Source organism: Protopterus annectens, chromosome 1.part0 (assembly GCF_019279795.1).
Source record: "Protopterus annectens isolate FY-2018-M chromosome 1.part0, PAN1.0, whole genome shotgun sequence".
In the NCBI taxonomy this organism is placed as follows: domain Eukaryota; kingdom Metazoa; phylum Chordata; order Ceratodontiformes; family Protopteridae; genus Protopterus; species Protopterus annectens.
This window is the reverse complement of record NC_056725.1, coordinates 268,174,721-268,192,291: the sequence shown is the minus strand read 5'-3', so window position 1 is coordinate 268,192,291 and position 17,571 is coordinate 268,174,721.

The window sequence follows — 17,571 nt, the reverse complement described above, 5'->3', positions numbered from 1 at the left end:
GTATAGTTTGTTTATGGCTGGGGTCCACCAGACAGGACGTCTGCCTTTGGAGGATTGGGTCTTGGTTTTATATGGGATCGCATGATCCATGCATTCCTGAAGGTGTTCATAGAATGCGTTTATAAAGGATTCTGTGGTCTGGGCCGTATTTTCCACAGGCCCGGGGGCTTTAAAGGATTCCACCTCGGTTTCGAGGAGTGTGAAATTTGCTTTATGGAAGTTTTTCACTGTGGTTTTCTGGGCAGGGGGTGGGGTCGGGATGTGAATATCCAGTGAGATTAGTTTATGGTCTGATCTTACCAGTGAGGGATACACTTCTGGTCTGGAGCATAGAGTCCCCATGTTGGTGATGATCAGGTCCAGTATGTTTTCCCCTCTTGTGGGAGTGGTAACAAGTTGTTCCATAGCATTTGAGTTTATAAATTCTAGGAACCTTTGGGCTAGGGTGTTGGAGCTAGAGTAATGCTCCCAGTCTATGTTTGGGTAGTTGAAGTCGCCCAATATAATGGTGTTTGGAGAGACCTTCATATTTTCCAGTGTTCTCAGTAAGGCCGAGTGGGGTTCCTGGGTTTGGGAGGGTGGTCTGTAGCAGGCTATAAACTGGAAGGCAGTTTTACCCACTGTTAGTTGCACATGGATAGTCTCTGATGCTTCGTGCTTTGCCACCAACCTGGAGGTGTGGGTATCTTTGATGAGTATCGATACTCCCCCTCCTTTTGTGGTTCGGTCCAAGTTTTGGGGCTGAAAAGCATGGTATGAGGTATAACCTGGTAGTGCTGGGGTGCTCTTGGGAGCCCTGAACCAGGTTTATGTTACTGCACAGATATCTTCTTTGTTCTCCATGCTAAGGAGAGTTTCGAGTGCATGCATCTTGAGGTTTAGACTTCTGGCATTGAGTAGCATTACTCTTAGTTTCTTATCCCTTGTGATACCTATGGAGGTGGGTTTGTCTTTTGAGCCTTGCCTAAAAAAGGCACTATGGGGGTAGCAAGAGCCTTTGCCAATATCCGAAAGCCCAGGGGTGACAGGTGCAAGCCGTCCCTAGCGAAGCATCATGGCTTGTCGAGCATATCATCCCAAGCTGACAGGCATTGGATCCCCTTTGAATGACGCCAGTACTTAAGCCAATTGTTGAAATTGATCATCTTGTCTTCATATTGTGGCATCATTCTTGGTGAGGGTAAGATGCTACTCAAGGTCAGGGTCATACCGGCCTGGGCTGCATGCTCAGAGAGCTCCTCTATGTCTCTTTTCATGTAGTCCAGGGAGGTACGTCTCAGGTCATTCACACCAGCATGGACAATGACGGAGTCATATTTGTACTTGCCTTGGAGTGATCTGAGTGCTTGTGTTATGTGGTGGATCCTAGCGCCCGACAGGCTGCTTACCGTGATGTTCTCCTTGTTCAGCCTGGTGAGCGGGACGTCAGTGTGCCTGACGATAGAGTCACCTATTACAAGTGTATCAGGTGTGTTGTTGAGTCTTAAGGGCTGTGACTGTTCGGCACACTGGCTTTGTGAGATATGTGTTGCACGTGTTTTGTTTTGGGGTAGCGTTTGCTTGTGTGTCTGCTTTGGAGGTCTCTGCTGCTTAGGCAGATCTTTATTTAGAGCCTCCGAGTATGTTTTTGAGTGATTATGTGTTTGGTTTGCTGTCATGGTAGGTCTATGTGAGACTGGAATTGTAGTGAGTGTGGTTTCCTTCTCCTCCTGACTGGTTATGCCAGTACTGAGTTGAGAGAGCTTAGCCTCCAGTTTGGCTATATGGTTGCATCTCTCACATGTGTTGGAATTTGTTGGGAGGAGAGGGTTGTCTGTGTACATGAGGCAGTTGTAACATTGCCTCAAGATTCCCAGATTCACCAGCTGGACCGGAGAGGAGATTGACAACTGACCTTTGGACATGCTAGAATAATATTGGGAATTCCTTTATAATTGAAAACAAGGGCCAGTGGGGAGTGAGGGTATAGTGCTTTTAATTTTTAGTGCTGACTTATATAATTGCTTTAGTGAGCAAGTGCCAGGTAACTTAAGTGCAATGTGTTACAGGTAACTTAAATACAAAAATGACAAACAGTAACTTTCTTTCAAGTGAAACAAGGAAATATGTACAGTAAGCAATGCAGATATCACTAGTGATCCACAGAAGCGCTGAGAAGCTGTGTATTAGGTGGAATTAGCGTTCCAGGGAAATAGACATTTATGACATACAGGCCCTTTCAAACAGTATGACAGAGTGCCAATGGAGGCAGATGGTGTCCCAGACTGCTTCCTGCAGACACTACAAGACAACGTGCCCCCCCCACCTAATATAGCAATTCAACATCTGCCTCTACTCAGGCTACATGGCCATTCACTGGCACATGGCAACAGCTATTACACTCCACCAAGGTGGTGACACAACTGACCTTGGTAACTATTACCCCATAGGCCTGAGTAGCCTGATCTGCACGGCTATGGAGTGCATCCTCATGGCACTCATGAACATAGACAATGGTAACCTCCAGACACTTGACCCAACCCAGGTCACCTTGATTGAGTGCAGATCATGCCTACTGAACCAGTTTGACATCTTACAGCCATGTAGACTTTAGATGTAGGGTGTGGTAGTTAACACATACTACCTGGACCTTGCCAAGGGATTTGACACCATTCTCCACTCATGTATTATTTCTACACTCACCAGCCAGTACATACACCCATACATCACAGGTTGGTTTGCCGACAGGCTTACACACAGAACCCACATGGTAAGCCTAGCAGCCTCCAGGTCCAACTCTTGACCAGTCACAACTGGTGTCCCACAGTCATTGTTTTCCTTTAATGTTGCTCACAACTTGCACAGAATGGCCTTGTATATAATTAATGGTATTTATTACTGTAGCTCTGCAGCAGTCCTGTGCACGTGTCTTGTTGAAATGTATGCCATGTTGCCATTGACCAATCTGTATGTATTACAATAGATGTCATCCTGCTCTCCCATGTGGTATCTTTAAATTGATGTCACTGTGCAAGATGATTTACCATTTGATGGCCACGCACAGTCATTTCTCTGATTCAACCAGATAATTGCTATCTATGTTTTGTGATGATGTTAAAGTGTCTGTTTCATGGTACGTTTTGTGTGCCTTGTATTTCCCAGCTGCCTTACATTCTCGTTATTTATGCTTCAGTCATTCATCTCTGTGTAGCCTGTCTGCTTGCTATACGAGTCTAACACCAAGGATTGACTTTCAGCATGCTGAATTTGTCATTGTATAGCAGTATCATATTAATGGCACACATAATGCATTGTGGCTATAGCTTCTCTTATGACACATGTACACCTTTGCTCACTGTTACACATTTACTTTCCTGAGTGGTTTTCTTTCTGTATAAACTGTCTGCATTGTTTTGTATGTCTGTATGTTTGCATGCTCCTAATAGCGACAAACAACAAATCGATCCTTGTAATGTAATAATATAAATAATTATTGCTCCCACAAGTCATGTACCATGGTTGTGTTTACACAACTGTTTTTTGATCAGTCATACACATTTACATATTGTTATCACTTTTTGTGAGTGTGCCACTTGGTGCCTTATATTTGAATGGGAGTATATATGTGCATATGATATTCCACCTTACTTTTGTTATATAACAATGCTACTTGTTGCTTATATGTTGCACATAACAATGTTGTTTGTGTCCTTTTGAAAGGAACATGTTATCAGCCATCAGAGATGCATGATGCACATGTCAGACATCATCCCTTTATTTCACCTTGCAGGGAATTAGCAGTCCATATTGTGTTGTGGACACATGCTGAGCTTTTATGAGACTGATATTTCAGGCATCTATTTCCCTACAACTGTGGACATATTTTGTCAATTCCCTTCCCCCTTATACCTTTTTGGTAATTGTCACACCTACATGGCAGAGGTATATGTTTTTGTGCACCTTTGTGCACTGAATCATCATTGGCCTGTAGGTGTACTCTGTTTGTGGGAAGCTGTTCCACCATGACAAGCTGTCATATACATGTATTGCATATCCACACACCATGGTGGTTATTGTGATTTTTCCCCCTGTGTTCATGTTCCACTTGTGTGTAGTGCATTCCCCTGACATCCTTTTCATGCTACCTGCATAGTTGTGAATGTCTAGGCTTGCATTTCTTAATCTTGTATTCATATGTTCTTTTGTAATGTATCTTTATCACCATGTGGTTTCTACATGTCAAGTTAATATTGCATGTCATTGGTGGGGGAATGAGTGATAAAAGTTCTGGTCATACAGCTTGTGAGGTATCATGGTTTGTCACATATCTTCTTTGCATTCCTAAACATCATCTGTGTTGCCTCTGGTATGTGATGTCTACTTTGAGATCAGAATCTCATATCTCATCTCCTAATACAGTATATAGTATGTATAGTTACTGGCTTATCACACACCCACAAAACTCTTTTTTGCAGTATTGCTGCTTGGCTGTGTGCTTAGGTGTTTGCCTTTTCCTTACAGGATTAGAAGTTCTCATCTTTCCTGCTCCTACATTTCATTTGCTGGATTTGTTCAGCTTTATGTTCCTTGGTTAACTGTTGCACTGCCAACAGCGTAGTGGAAGATGAAGTCTGATGTTCATTGTGTACTGCAATGCAAACTAAAGTTAATGTTCTGTGTCATATGCCTACCATCGGGTGTACCTTTGTACAACCATTACTAACTGTGTAACATCTCAGCAATACTTTGTGCATTGGTGCATAATGCATTATTTAGGTGCATTATGGCTGGTACACATCCTTACTCTGTTCATTGTCTTTCCATTAACTGTTTTGTGCAGTCCATATGTGTACCGTGTACCTCATTTATCCTTTATGTATATTACTGACTGCTGTCCAGCCCATATTATGCTACTTGTTATGTTTATTCCCACCTTTTCCCCAACCTCCTTTTTCTGTGTCTTTTTCTTACCTTCTAATCTCAAAAAAGGGGCCTATTCCTTCAAAAAAAAAAAATGTCCATGTCCCTCTGATTGTCCTTCTGACCTTAAAATGTAGTCATCCTTCTTGGGTGCCCCTTTTCATTACTCTCACCCCACATCTGCTTTGCTCTCACCCTATTTCCTAAGCATTGTTAGCATTTTAGGGGCCCCTAGCAAATGTGAAGTTCGGGGCCCTCCTAGGCACTTCTGTCAAAGTATCACCCTGTCACTGCCATCTCTCCGAAGCAGCCTTTTTAATTTATGCTTCAAACTTTTAGGTGTAGTGTGTACAGACTGACCTGTAGCTACAATGCTCTTACACTACAACAAGCCTATGTGCCACACTATATCCGCCCATTAGGTGAAATGTTGTCAATATGCTCTAAAGTGCATTTTCATTTTTTTTTTTTTTTTTTTTTACATAATCTTTTCATCCAATGATGGCTTGTACAGAAATTATGATTAAGGGAAGAAATTCTATGTCACTGTTCAGCTTACGTTTCCCTTGCATCCTTTCAGCACACCCTTCCTGACCAAGACAGAGCAGTAATAACCATTTAAGAAATAACTCAGATAAACCTGTGACCAAGAAGCCATAGGGTTATAAGTGTCCTAGGATGCATTTTAGAACATTTTCCCAACATTTTAATCCAATGATTTCTTAAACAAAAAACATGAGTAAGAAAAGAATGTCTGTCTTTTTTTTTCTTTCAGGGAAAACACAAGTTAAGCCCAAGGCTTAATAATCAAATATGACAAAACAGCAGCTCACAACAAGCTAACAAGCCATTTGTTGTCTGGATACAGAGGTCCAATCTGGAAATATGGCCTGCCTCCCTAACCCCCCCCCCCCCCACACACACACACACACACACAAAAAAAAAGACATTCACTGCCTATGGATCCTTCTGGTGTTAGACTGAGATGAAAGCAGAGGTTCATATTGCCACAGTCATGTGTTTCAAGTGAGTGCTGAACATACATATACATAGCATGCTTCCTCACTCCTCAACCCTAACAATCAAAGGCAGCTACCTGTATATGTGCCTGATATGAAATTGAAAAAAATAAAGATTACAGTAATGTATTCTACTTTGTTCCTCCTAGATGGTACACTGCTCCTACACAGGCTATAGTAACCTTCCTTATACACCTCTGAGGTCTGTGAGAAAAGTTAAAGAAAGAATGACCACACTGTCCTCAGCCCAAACAAAAGCTGCAATGACCTCATGTGCACACCCCTATGGTTTGACTGTAATGAAAATTAAAGAAGTTACCCCTCCCATAACCTACAGCAGCTTTCTGTACACACACATCTGAGCATGGCTGGTTTTAGAATAGGTGCAGTTGAGAGCTGAGGGCATTATCAGCTTTATACTAACAAGGTCATCCCTGTTCAGGTTAAAGCGAGTAATCAGAAAATTAATATATTTTTCTGATTTTTCCCCAATAAGCAACAACTTTTGTGGAGCCCTCACACAGTCAATGATGATTAAGGGAGCCCCCTGTTTCAATTTTTACAGACTGGGGAATTGGGGCCACCAGATTCTTTGAAGATTGATGTGGCTGAATGTTCTGTTGATATATTTTATGCATTACTTTTGAAATATAATTAATTGTTAGCTACATTTTTCACTGATACCCAGAATAATAATGTATGTGTCCTGACATTATTGAGTGTATGCAAAGATAAAAAATCAGTGATATTTTTTACAAACACACACAAAAGCCATAGCAACACTAGTTTTGTACTTATTTCAGCAAATAGCAATACATTGTGCAACACTGGTAATGTCACACCAGCTCAGTGAATGCTGTTTAGTAATCGTCAAACAGAAGCAGGAATACATTATTTTTATTTATCTCTGTGAGGAGTAATACATACTTGTAACTGTTTTTGACTTCAAAGACCTACCCTAATTTTGCTCATAATTTTGCTCTGTCCTTCGTAAAATTTCGATTTGCTAATAAATCATTCAGGAATACAGACAGCCAATACTTCTTATTGTCCAAAAATGCATGTTTATGTAAAGGGTATTTTATTAACTTTTTAAATGCCTTAGAGTAATATTTAAAATGTGTTCCTGATTTTGGGCCTTTATTCTGCTATTATTTGTGGTATTGGGCTGAATTCTTCTGCAAAGAAATTGAGAGTTGTGGTATCTGGTGTTCTACCAGTATTTATAAAACTCCCTGTGGAATAAAAACTGAAGATCAGAAGCTTCAGCTGTTCTTAAAATACAAGGTTTGCACTCAAATGAGTCACTCCAGCCTGTTTATCTTTCTGCTACTTACCTTGCTTATGTTGGTTATCAGCTTTATCCTAACAGGGTCATACCACAACTCTGTTCAGGTTAAAGAGCATAATCAGGAAAAGTTTTTCTCATTTTTCCTAACCATCAGCTGCTTTTATGGGGCCCCACACATTCAAGGATGATTAAGGGGCCCTCTTGCAGCCACAAGAATTGCAGGTACCAAAAGCTGGCTATGTTATTGGCTTTAGTAGAGAGAATGTCCACTGAGCAGGTTTAACTATGTCAGTGGTAAAATATTTAATGGGATTGTGAAGCCTGTTACTTGATAAAACACTGTTACTATAACCAAAGATATCTTTGAATTTTAAAAGACAAATAAATAAGAGTTATTACCTACCTGGTTTATAACATGTACAAGATTGTTGTACTACCTTTTTTTAGTTTGATAGACATGCTGCAAAATATGAAGATAAGATAACTTGTTGTGGTTGGGGGTCCCCAAGGAACAGTGGGCCCCCAGCGACAGCAGGGTTCGCTGGTGTCTAAAGCCGGAAATGTGTGTGCATTACTTGTGTTCCCCACGTATGTCCCGCACCCATTGTTAGCTACAGTTAGTACTTTCAATGTAGTCATAGAAGCCACTTTGCCATAATTAAAATTTTTTATTTAATTTTTTGCAGATTATGACAGATTTCACAAAAATTATGTTGACTATGTAGTTTATACACACACACACACACACACACATACACACACATACACACACATATGTATATATATATATATATATATATATATATATATATATATATATATATATATATATATAATTTTCAAAATACTGAAAACTCACATGACCGAAACTCATTATACTGAATCTTTACAATGATAAATTTCAAAATACTAACTTATAAACCATAGATATGCATGCTTACAACACCAATGATTAACTCTTTCCAGAGCTTAAAATGACTTACTACTCTTAACAGAAAGCAGACGATAGAAAACCAATCTAGGTGGGGGGCCCACACCCACCTAACTATATAAATACTAACTTCAGTATTGCACTATAGTGGGGAAAAGGGCAATGCCTTTTACTTACCTTACAGTAGTCTACACGCTGACACTACTGCTGGAAACACACAAAACATCTGGCTTATTACTTGAGATACTTCCCATAAAAATGTAAACATACATACCTACATTTAGAAACACTACAATACTACTTCTTATATAACTATCGGTATTCTGACAATCAGCACTATAAGTTACAGTAATTCATTTTATCACAAGCAAGTCACAGGAGAAGGGAATCCCACGTCATGTCTATGGCTTACAATTTAGTACAATGAGATTCAGTCAAATGAATTTTCAGTATTTTGAAAATTCGGTATTATGGTCTCGGTCAAATGAAATTTAGTCAAATGAAATTACAGTCATGTGAAGTAGACCCATATATACAAATATATATATATATATATATATATATATATATATATATATATATATATATATATCTACGTATGTATAAATAAATAAATAAATATATATATATATATATATATATATATATATATATATATATATATATATATATATAGGAACACTTTATAATCCCACAATTCTGAAATATCAAATTTCATGGAATCCCGAGATTATACAGCCGAAAGCTCAACATTCCGAAACCCCAGAAGCGCAAATTTCAAAAGTCGGATAGGATAACAATTGTGAACTTTGGTATTATTAAACCCCCCCAAAAATATTTTTGCTATTCTAAAGGAGTAGTATATGCTGCAGTATGTCAGGCATGTGGCAGTCACTATGTGGGTAAAATCAAGAGAGCATTTAGGGCCAAGACATATGAACATATTTATGAAATTAAACATCACAATGAAAATAATGCCCTATACAGACATATTAGGGAGAACCCAGCACATGCCTTTAAATTCTGTGCCATAGATCATGTAGACTTAGGACCTATGGGTGGGCCAAGTGATGAATTTTTAGAATTTAAAGAGTTAAAATGACAAATTAAACTTAACTCTGATGAAAATCCTGGACTTAATGACAGGTTGTCATTAAGTTCTTATTTAAAATTGAAAGCAGCATATTTTTATGAGTTTTATGATATTATTTGTAATAGTTAATTTTTTTTTGAGTTTGTTACATGATTGTAATATGTTTTTTATGATGTTCATAGGTTCATAGGTTCATAGGTAGGTATTAGGCTATCTGACCGTGGGCATTTATAAGCCTAGCCACAGTGTGTCGTCTTTTGCCGCCCCATTGATTAATTAACTGATCCTCTGTCAAGCAGAGCCAATGAAATGATCCCAGGGGTGTATATTCTGTTACCCATCCACTCGTTAAGGTTTCTCTTGAAGAGTGTTAGCGAGGGGTACTGCCTAATGTAGCTTGGAATTTTGTTCCAAAGCATGGGGAGTCTCTGTGACAGGAATCTATCCCTCCAGCATATTCTATTTATTGTTGTGGTGAGGTTGAGCTCACTAGAGCTTGTGGCTCACAGTGACTTGGATTTCATTAGGTGGAGCAAGTCCATCAATTCTGAGGTGGACATGGCTTTGCAAGTCAGGCAGAGATCACCTCTGAGTAAGCGATATGCCACTGAGTACAACCGGACTTTTTTCAGTCGGGCTACATAGGACATATGTTTAAGGCCAGTAATCCTGTTGGTAAGGTACTTTTGTGGTCTTTCTAACTGTTGGAAGTGTATTGTGACGTATATCCCAAATGGGGCATTGTACTCCATGATGGGTCTGATGAGTAACGAGTAGAGGGGCACTATAACCTCTTTATTTCTAGATGCGAACCCTTTAGTAATTAGATGGTCCATATAGAAGGATTTCCTAACTATTTTGGCAATATGTTTGTCAAAGGAGAGATTACTATCTACCTGGGTTCCCAGATCTCTTATTACCCCTTCTGCATTAAGGGGGCTGCCACCTATGTGGCAATTCGTGGGTGTTTTGTTTTTCCAAAATGGAATGACTATGCATTTTTTGGCATTTAGCTTGAGGCCATGACTTTGACACCTGGTGTCCGTCTCAGTAAGGCCCTTTTGGAGGATGTCCGTATCAGCCGGAGAGTCAATTATGGCTCCCAGTTTGCAGTCATCGGTGAACTTGGTTAGCCATAGTCTTCCTGTGTTTGCCTGTACTTCTGAGAAGTATATGCCAAACATTAGGGGTCCCAGGACTGAGCCTTGTGGGGCACCACTTGTGACTGGTTTAGAGTCAGACCTGGAGCCCGCTATTCTTACAGTGTGAGTTCTGTCTGTAAGCCGGTTGGCAACCCATCTCGTGATGTAGGGGTTTCTGTTCAAACTGGTGAGTTTTTCTGTAAAACCTGAGTGGGGAATGGTTTCAAAAGCCTTAGTGAGGTCACAGTCGGCTGTGTGAACCACCTTTCCCTCGTCTATGGCCTTGGTGACTGTCTTGAAGAAGCCAACCAGGTTTAGTAGGCATGATCTGCCCTTAACAAAGCCGAACTGGGTCGGGTCAAGTGTTTGAAGGTTCCCAATGTCTTTGTTAATGAGTTCCATGATGATGCGCTCCATAGCCTTGCAGACAAGGCTAGTCAGGCTTATGGGGTGATAGTTACCAGGGTCAATTGTGGCCCCTCCTTTGTGGAGAGGAATAACTGTTGCTGTGTGCCATTCTATGGGCATGTAGCCTGTGGAGATGCTGAGACTGAACAGCGTGTTTAGGTGGGGGCTTAGTTCGTTCTGTAGTTTGTGCAAGACACAGCCTGGGACACCATCTGGCCCCATTGATGCTGTGTTTCTGGCTTTTGAAAGGGGTGTTTTCACCTGTGTGTCTGTGATTTCCAGGACACTACACTTTTCCGGTATTGTTGTGGGCCCTTTTGGGGGTGAGAGGGGGGTGAAGTTTGCACTGAATCTATCTGCCAGGATGTTGGCAATATCAGTAGGTTCCTTATATGTTGTGCTATTTTGCACTAGTTCAGTGCATATCTATGAGTTGCCACTTAGATTCTTAACATAGCTAAAGAAGGCTTTGTGGTTATCTTTTGAATCCTTGGCTATTTTTTCTTTCAAAGTTAGCCCTAGATAATTTCACGAGGGACCTTAGTTTCTTAATGATACTGATCAGGGATGTCTTTCCTTCTTGGGATTTGCTTTTTTTCTGAACTAGTTTCCTTCTTCTATTGTATAGCCTGTTTATGGCAGGGGTCCACAAAACTGGTTTCCTTCTCTTAGAGGAGTGAGTCTTGGTTTTGCTAGGGATGGCATGATCCATGCATCCTTGTAGGTGCTCATAGAGTGCATTTGTAAAGGTTTCTGCATCTTGGGCAGCATTATCCTTTAGCATGGGAGCTGTGAACTTACCACCTCTGTCTTAAGTAAGGTGAAGTTTGCTTTAGAAAAGTTTTTTACTGTGGTTTCCTTAGTTGGAGGTGGTGGTGGGGTGTGGACATCCAGAGTGATTAGTTTATGGTCTGATCTAACCAGTGACAGGTTGACCTCTGGTGTGGATCACCTGTTGCCCATGTTGGTGATGACTAGGTCCCCTCCTCTGGTAGGGGAGTTTACCAGGTGATCCAGGGTGTTTGAGTTGATGAATTCCAGGAAACACTGGGCCTGGGAGCTTGTACTCAAGTAGTTTTCCCAGTTAATGGTAGGGTAATTGAAATCGCCCAATATCAGGGTGTTTGGTAGGACCTTCTTGTTTTCCACTGTCTCCAGAAAGGTGGAGTGGTGGTCCTGGGTCATGGAGGGTGATCTGTAGAAGGCCACAATTTGCATTGCAGATTTGCCCAATGTTAGTTGCACATGGATGATCTCAGAGGTATCATGCTGCGCCAGTAACCTAGAGGTGTAGGTATCCTTAATGAATATGGATACACCCCCTCCTTTTGTGTTTCGGTCCATGTTCTGTGGCTGAAACATGTGGTATGAGTTGTAGCCTGGTAGTGCTGGGGTGCTCTCTGGAGCCTTGAACCAGGTTTCAGTTACTGCACAGATGTCGACATTCTCCATACTGAGGAGTGCTTCGAGTGCGTGCATTTTGAGATTTAAACTCCTGGCATTGAGTAGCATAATCCTCAGTGTTTTGTTAATTGGGCTGTTTATGGAGTTGGGTTTGACTTTTGAGCCTTGTCTAAAAAAGGCACTATGGGGGCAGCAAGAGCCTTGGCCAGTATTTGAAAGCCTAGGGGTGATAGGTGCAAGCCGTCTTTTGTGAAGCAACGCGGATTGTCGAGCATGCCGTCCCAGGCTGACAGACACTGGATCCCATTTGAATGTGCTGAATTTCTATGTGTTTTTAATAAATGAGTGGTACTGAAATTAATTAATTAAGGAAGGGGTGGATAACTGGGTATATAGTGTGTGTTTGTGCACTTTATTTTTTATTCTGAAGAAGTATGAAATTAGTAAGATGAAAGCGTTTCATTTAAACTGCAAATACGCTAAGTACCTTGTGTGACTGGCTTGTTTTTTCAGTTCTCTTGTGTCTGCTAGTTACTGCACTATACCACCGTCTCTGTCCTTAGCAACCACTATAACCTGCCATTGTATGACCAGCCTACTAGCCAGTATAATGGAGAATGCCAATATAGCTTTATATGTCATATTTTACTATTTTAATTTTTATTTTATGATCTATTATGTTTGCGTGCCTCTGCACACCGCTTAAAAGTGTCATATCTGTTAAAAAAAATTCCTTTGATTTTTGATTAATTGCATCAGTTTTAAATGCCAGTGGGCATAGTTTTGGCCATTGGCATGCCTACTGCACCTAACACATGCTTTTATTTAAGTTGTCATGGCCCCTTTTTTATTTTTAAATTCTGGTACACGGTTAGTGAACACATACATTTCTCCTGCAGACACAGCTCCTACATGGATGCCTGTCTACCTCCTGGATCACAAATTCCCCTCAACCAGCAAATGAGGTAATTTGCATTATGCGGTCACCTCCATCTTGGAACACTGCTGGGAGGCTCGGGCACTCCCCCAGCCTTGTTTCCTGGATTGCTCGGCCTCCTGATTCCATGTCCGAGCTTTAAAACTATGCCTACATGGAGAATAGCTCCGTCTAGGCTTTATTGAATTTCCCCACTTATTATATGAAATATTTGGTGTAGGAGGATGACATGGCATGCCTCCCACTGCAGTTGTATTGTACTATGCATGAGGCCTGGAGTAACAGTTAAACATTACACACATCCAGTCATATATTTAATAAGCAACACTTACAGTTCAATGCAGATGTAACATACAAACATATATTAGTAGCTCACTATGTACACCTGCTTACAGGTGATGTGATTATTTCCTTAACCATGAATATGCACATGCTAATGTGCTTTGACTCATATAAAGATACACCACCAGTAACATGTGTTCACTGAAATATACTGTGATAGTGGCTAAACATGGACACTACTATGTCAGGATCAATATCATTTTGACTAAATGTGTTGTAGGTGTAGGTGTATGATCATTCTAGCATGCTGTCACATACCACAGTATACCACTTCTGCCAACAATGATACTCAGTGAAAGTGGTATGTTATATCAGCCATATCAAGCACACAGTTATATGTAAACCAAAGTGATAACACAACTGAGGTGCCATCATGTGTAAAAGGCACCATGCTCATATTAAATGATTATTAATTAAATAGTGATAATAATATGCATATAATATGTGCACATGATTATTCATTAAATAGTGACAGTAATATGCATATAACATGTGAGCACATGTCCTTTACAACTTGATATATATATATATATATATATATATATATATATATATATATGCATACATGCATCAGCACCTGATCTGTTGGGGCACATTAACAGTCATGAAATATAAATATATACATTGTAAAATGTATACATACCCTCTAATAGCAATGTGGGGGCTGTAAGTGCAGAATGTGCAGCACTTAGTTATGGCAATTCTTTCCATGTGTGCACATGGATGAAAGGGTATTGGTAATGAAATATCAATATGTAATGCTTGCATTTGTTGTATATCTCTTATGTTTTAATTACTAACAATGTGAGACATAACTTCAAAAGTGGTATGTCATACAGCATATACGTTTGTGTATGATAGTGGGAGCATATGGTACTCTGTTTGTGCTGCAGTATGGAGAAACCAGAGAATGAATGTGTAAGCCTGCAGAGGAGGATACCTTGCTGTCTCCATGTTCACCACCAAGTGGTGGATACTTCATGGCCTTTATGTTCACCACCAAGACATGCCAGGGTTTTTGTGGACTACAATATATTACTTTGATATATGAACACAAATAGAACCAATGTGCCACATTTATTTATGCTGCATCACATTGCATGCTTACTACAGACCACCATACAGTGCTACCACAATAGCAATTGTGGAGATCATCTGTTAGCAAAGGGAGACTATTCTATATATCTTTATGTATCTATCTTTCTATCTAACTATCTATCTATCTATCTATCTATCTATCTATCTATCTATCTATCTATCTATCTATCTATCTATCAATGTTATGCACACATGGTAAGTCCAATACTACTGTGCAAGGAAAGATAGCGGCAGTAGAAAAGGTACACATCTGTCCACAGTGCAGTACCATAGCATGCAGATGGTATTTTACCACTTACATATACTTTAGATATCATAAGGTATATTGTAGAAATGTTAAGTATATGGAAATGACATTGAATGGTACATAATGGAGTAATGCAGTATAATTAACAGTAGTGCATAGGTCAACATAGTGAGCGAACACATTTTCTGCAGTAATCTTTACATATGGCTCACATGTCTAAAAGCAAACTGGCCCTTGTGAGTGCTGCAGTCCAGATATAATACTGAGTAGCAAATACATGGCATATATGCTAAATCACCTTGTAGCAGGGGTACAGTCAGTTAACATGTCACGCATACATGTTACATGTGGTGTGTACTAAGTTGGACAACCTGAGTTTGGCCTAGCTATGACTATACAGACATACTACCATCACGGGTTTACTCAAATGTGTTGTGATAGTGGCTAAACATGGACATTGCCGTATCAAGAGCACAACAGCTGTTGGTGGCATCAACAACATGTAGAAGATACTCACAAGGATACTAGCAGGGTGCCCATCACACAGAAAATATACTTGCCCCACCCAAATGCAAAAATTCACACTGTATGGCACTTGGTACAATAATGTTTGAATGTTTTGCAATACTACTTTATCTGTACAAGACATGTATACTATATCTGTCTCAAACGTTGCATACATTTTTAACCTTTGTTTTGGTTCCATATAATCAAGTATCAATGGTAGACACAGTTGGGCATCTTTATTTACTCACTTAAAATTACTAGCATGTTGATAATCTGCTTTAAGTGGTTTAGCTAACACTCTAAAATGTAAATGTCCATATTCATTGAAAAAAGAGCTAATCAAATCAAAGTGGCACAAATATCAGAAGTGCATTGGAATAAATTTGATAACAAACGCCAAAACATATATAGAAAAAATGTTACTCATACAAAATCTTTTTATCCACATCACAAAAACATGTTTGAATTGAATTCTTGATTTAAACCATTAGTAAAAACAAAAATGAAAACTCCAGCAAAGCTAGAACTTCCACTGAGTGACCTCCCAAACCTCTTGTATCAGAGGCACATGGGATATATGCAAATGAACCTTATGAACATCAGGTGTTTCAGCTCATTGGCAATTCTGAAAGCCCATGACTTCTTTCATTGTTTTACTGGACAATTTCAGGCCAATAAAGCCAAACCCCACTAGCTGTGGATATGCATATTTCGGCCTTGTTATGACCTCATCAGCACAGCACAAGCAGAGTGTTTGACTAAGCATTAGAAACACAGGGGTGTTATACCCAGCTGACGTCCATTATCATTAGGGTCACTGCAAAACTATCCCCATGTGCCTCTGATACAAGAGGTTTGGGAGGTCACTCAGTGGAAGTTCTAGCTTTGCTGGAGTTTTCATTTTTGTTTTTACTGATTGGTTTTTCGGTGACCTTCTCACTCATTGTTTTTAGTTTGTTGTTTGCGGTAGTTTTGCAGTGACCCTAATGATAATGGACATCAGCTGGGTATAACAGCCCTGTGTTTCTAATGCTTAGTTAAACACTCTGCTTGTTCTGTGCTGACAAGGTCATAACAAGGCCGAATATGCATAACCACAGCTAATGGGGTTTGGCTTTATTGGCCTGAAATTGTCCATTAAAACGATGAAACAAGTCATGGACATTCAGAATTGCCAATGAGCTGAAACACCTGACGTTCATAAGGTCATTTGCATATATCCCATGTGCCTCTGATACAAGAGGTTTGGGAGGTCACTCACTGGAAGTTCTAGCTTTGCTGGAGTTTTCATTTTTGTTTTTACTGATTGTTTTTGCAGTGACCTTCTCACTCATTGTTTTGATTTAAACCATTAGGATAAAGAACCTCCTAACAAAGCAAGCAGGCATGGGAACAGCTACACTAATAAGCTTTGCTGACATATGTGCAGTGCCCTCATCTTCAACCTATAGATATTTGCTGACATATGTGCAGTGCCCTCATCCTCACCTTATAGATCTTTGCTAACATATGTGCAGTGCCCTCATCCTCACCCTATAGATATTTGCTGACATATGTGCAGTGCCCTTATCCTCACCCTATAGATCTTTGCTGACATATGTGCTCTGCCCTCATCCTCACCCTATAGATCTTTGCTGACATTTGTGCAGTGCCCTCATCCTCACCCTATAGATCTTTGCTGACATATGTGCAGTGCCGTTATCCTCACCCTATAGATCTTTGCTGAGATATGTGCAGTGCCCTCATCCTCACCCTATAGATCTTTGCTGACATATGTACAGTGCCCTTATCCTCACCCTATAGATCTTTGCTGACATATGTGCAGTGCTCTCATCCTCACTCTGTAGTTGCATACTGACTGTGCTACACATGCATACATAGGTACATCAGTTAACCTAGAACTTACATTTCCCATACCCTATTACAGTGCACATGGAGTGTTGTCTTGCAGTTGCATATAGCAATATATCATATCCTATGCACAGCAATTCTGACAGGCAACCTACTTGTAGGATACCTGACTGCATGGAAAATTGCAACAATGTGGAAAGCATAAAGCTGTATGTGTCTGTATGGTAACACAATGACAAACATGCTTCAGTGCATATGCCCACATGAATGTCAAGCACTTTTATAATGAGTGATACCCAGCTGCCTCAGAAATCTCTAAAGTATCGCCCTTATGAGACTGGAGTGTCTCAGAGGCAAGTATACTGAAAGATGGGCAAACCTTTGTTTCCACTGGGACAAACA